Source organism: Myotis davidii, unplaced genomic scaffold, assembly GCF_000327345.1.
Source record: "Myotis davidii unplaced genomic scaffold, ASM32734v1 scaffold243, whole genome shotgun sequence".
Classification (NCBI taxonomy): Eukaryota; Metazoa; Chordata; class Mammalia; order Chiroptera; family Vespertilionidae; genus Myotis; species Myotis davidii.
Genome location: NW_006295183.1, coordinates 3,338,088 through 3,342,641, shown reverse-complemented (window position 1 = coordinate 3,342,641; position 4,554 = coordinate 3,338,088).

The following is a 4,554-nucleotide window of genomic DNA, read 5'->3' as shown; positions in this document are numbered from 1 at the left end:
CTGCAGACCAGGCGGAGGGACCCTACGGGTGCATGAATTTGTGCACCAGGCCTCTAGTCTATATATATAAAAGCCTAAGCAACTGGCCGACAGGCCAGTAGCTATGATGCTCACTGACCACCAGGGTGCAGACGCTCAATGCACAGGCATGGAAACATGGAACAAACTGAAGAATCTCAGAGGGAAGAGGGAAGGGGGCGGGGGAGGGTGGGAAGAGATTAACCAAAGATCTTATATGTGTAATAGAGGCCTGTGGGGATTGGGCCAAAACCGGTAGCCTGACATCCCCAGAGCGGTCCCAGATTGTGAGAGGGCACAGGCCAGCTGAGGGACCCCATGCACCGGGCCTCTAATTTAGATATAAAATTCAAACAACACTTATGGCATTCTTAATTTATACCAGACCCTGACTTGTGGCCTTAATCTATAGGGGGGAAATTAATTAATTAATTAATTATTAAAAGGGTTAAAATTAAGATAGAGTGCAGGGTAACGTAAGGTGCAGAGGATGAGGTGTTTGACTTTATCTGGTGAAGTCAGATAACTTTGCTGTTGCTGCGCCTCCTTTGGGTTGGATGTTTTATCCCTTGCTATCACTGAATTTTGGTATATACAGAAATATCCATAGAGGAAGGAATGTCTGATTTGAATCTTGGAGAAGATTTTCGGGTGGGAGTATTTTCTGCTGTGGAAACAATATGTGCAAAGCCAATTGAGCACTTATCAGAGACTGTGTGTGGGGGTGGGGTGGGGGGGGGGGGGATTTTTGGCATCCTTATTTTAGGAAATGGAAAGAACTTAATTGGATAGAAAGATGCAAAAATGACTATCCTAAGGTAACCATCAGTTAAATTTGAAAGAACTTCAGGTTATTTAAAGTAACTTTTAAGAAAAATTTAAAATATTTTCTTTTTCTTTTTTAAAAATGTAGAATGAAAGTTTAGATGTAGGAATCATAAAAAAACTGAAGTTTTTTCCTACATTTATGTTCATTTAGGGGGCTTTAAAGGCAGGTTTTTGTATAAAAATAGGAGAAAGGCTCTACTGGAGCAAGTAGCTTTAACCCGCTGAGTTTCTGTTACTGCGCATCTCTAGTAGGGATAAGAATATCCACCCATCTGGACTCTGGGGATGATGTCAGGGTTGTTTCATTGGAATTAGAGCTTATATATTTCTGGGATTTGTTTATCTGAGAAGGAAAAGGGGAAAAATCATTTGAATCTGAGTCTTAGAGACCTTCAGGACAGATCCATGAAAATTCAGATGGGGACCATATCCAAAGGGCAGACAAAATAAAGCAATGATTACAAGTTAGATTCAGCTAAAGGAAGTTAATGCTGGTTGTTGTAGTTATTGTTGTTTTTTTTTATCAAACAGCTCTTTTAAGAGCTGTTAAACAACCAATTGTTTATTTACAACCTAGACAGATATATTTAACTTCATACTCATTCAATTGACCGCTTGTATAAGAACTTTCTATATCTTTTAAATTATGTATTCTTTCTTTGGCAATACTTAGAAGATTTGTTGTTTTTGTTGTTGGGCATTAGGGCCTTTAAATCAAGTAAAGTCATTATTTTGGGTTGTGTTACTATTGGTGGATTTTTATTTAACTACTAGAGGCACAATGCACGAAATTTGTGCAAGGGCCTTGGCCCCAGCCCCCACCCACTGCCGCAATGGCCAGGGGCCTCTGCTGCCTCTGCCTTGCCCCCACCTGCTGCGGCTTTGTCCAGGAGGAAGGACATCTGGAAGGATGTCCAGTTTAATTAGCATATTACACTTTTGTTATTATAGAGTTATTCAACTTGCTTCTCCTGGTGTCTTATAAGTAAGGTAAGTAAGATCGGGGCTCCACTGTTCGCTGGATATTGGGAAGTGGGTGCTTCTGCCCAAGATTGAAATCTTGAAGGAGTGATAGAAAGACAAAGGGGTAGCCCAGATTCCAGATAAGGTTAAAAGCACATGGTGTGAATTGACACAAAACGTGGATTCCTGTCTGAGGTGCAGATCCACCCCACTTCTGCACTTCGCGCATATGAGCATTATATCGCCATTAAAGTCTTCGGCGGTTACCACTTAGCCTCCCTGATCTGTTTCCTCACCAGGAACATGGGAATAAAATTCCTCATTAATATGATATTTGTGAATATTCAGTTAGGTCTTGACTATGGACTGTTTACCAAATGCTTAGCACATAATAGCTTTGCAGTTGTCAGCTGTTTTCAGTATTGGTGTTGCTCTTTTTATTCTAATCTTCTTTTCTTTCCCTTCTTGTTAATTTAGTTTCTTCATCTGTAATTTACTATTTCAGGAAAATAACCAGAGTTTAGAGAAGCTAAAATATGGTGAATATCTAAGTAGAGAGGTGGGCTATAGTTTTAAGTAAATGCTGTTATACCTATTTGGAAGAATTAAAATGGATCATTACTCAACTGTCACTATTACAGGTTCCAGTGGACACAAGGGATTCGCATGAGATAAATCTCTACAGCTGTCAATAGTTTAATTGCGATCTGTATTAATGAATATATTAATATTGATTGTTTCTAGTCCAGAACATCAGTCCTGACTGAAAACTGTGTGAGCAGGAACAATTGAGAAAAATAAATAAAAATTTGGGGCTGGATATTTTAGTGCTCTTGCAAATGTTTTCTCTTGGGTAGCACAGCCTCCAGGAATGAATTAAAATGCGGTATTTTTTAAGAGGAAAAACTGCTGACACACTAATGAGTACTAAGTAACATAGAATCAGGAAGAATTCCAATCTTCTTTTTTAGTAAAATGAAGTGAAAGGGGGAAAAGACAGAAAGAGGCATGCTGGGCATGTTAGGTTTCAACCTTTTTGACACTAAATACTCAAGTGATCAGGTGGAATTGGCTACCTCCCCAAACATTTTTGGAAGGACTTAAAATAAACAGAGGATGATGGTCTCAGCTAGGAGGTAAAAGACACTTGATATATAATTGACCCTAAAATGCAACTATTATAAAGTCCTGTTAGGCACAGAGAGGTCAGATGCATCATTATATTTTGTTTGGATGCCTTTTTTTCCTTTTAGTCTACCTAAAACACTTTTTTCATCTTCTCCCTTGTAGTTTCTCACTGAATAGATCTTTGATGGGGTCCAAGTTCACTTCTCATTTACAACAACTAAATACAATGAGAGGAATTCTTACGTGTCGCATAGAGAGCCCCAGACTCTCCCTATTTCAAGTACAAGTATGGGTGAGAGGCATGCTGGCTGTGTCCTCCCTAGTGCTAGCCAAGCACCGGGAGTCCTACCAAAGCAGCAGGCTCTCCATGCTTCATCAGCTTCCTCCAAATCCTAACAGGCCGGCTCCATAGCGCTGAGCCCAGATTGTCCATTCACAGAAATGCCAGCAGGTAGGACTCAGGAGTCCACAAATACTTGGAATATTTTCATAGCACGAAATAAGAGGCAAGGACATAATATAATGTCCCTTTTCCACATCAGATTTTATTTCATTTCCCATGCAGACGTCTCCAAAACTTCAGTGAGGTATTTCTCTTTCATTTGTGCAACAATCCCCAAACTGGCTCATTCCTCTTTTCAGTTCATCATGTTTTGGCCTCCAGAGATTTTGCTCATTTCTTTCCATGCCTATAATACAGAATATATTCTGTGCATGTCCATATAACAAAACTCTTATAATGTACATTTCTCAGAAACCAAATAATTCATCCTTTGTATAATGAAGTAAATTTATCTACTGAATGGTACTACTAACCATGCCCTGTTTCTAAGTTTTCCATCTTATTAAAATTTTTTATTTCTCTACATTCTTCTCTCTTGATCAGCATACCATTATTCCTTATTAAGTGTGGGGTTTCTTCAGACATCACTTCTTGAATTCTTATAGTAAGACTATGTTTATGATGTTACAGATCTTTTAATCTTATAGAATAGTTACACACACACACACACACACACACACACACACACACCCTGGGGGCATTATCAGAGACAATTGTGGGTTAAGTGAACGGTAGCACCGGCCAGTGTGGTTCAGTGGTTGAGAGTCAACCTATAAACCAGGAGGTTATGGTTTGATTCCTGGTGAGGACACATGCCGGTTTCTAGCATTGTCCCCAGTAGAGGGTGTGCAGGAGACAGCCAATAAATGATGCTCATCATTGATGTTTCTACGTCTCCCTCTTCCTTCCTCTCTGAAGTCAATAAAAATATATTTAAAAAGAAAATGGTACCCCAATATGTACAAAATAATCATAGTAGTAGTAGTGCTGTAAAACATATTTAAAAAGACAAAATGAATGATAGCTATAAAGCTGAAAAGTTACCTATAAGTGCAGAGTTGTATTTCTCATTTTTAGAAATGAGGAAACTGAGAATAAGATAGATTAAATAATTAAGTCATTCAAGATGTGGCTCTTAGTAAAATGTAATACTGAGATTTGAACTTAACATTGGTCTGATTCTAAAATTGATACTCTTTCCACTGCATTCTCATCAACATTTACAGATGTGCATCTGCTTGAATGTTCTCCATGGAAAAAATGTAACATTAAGT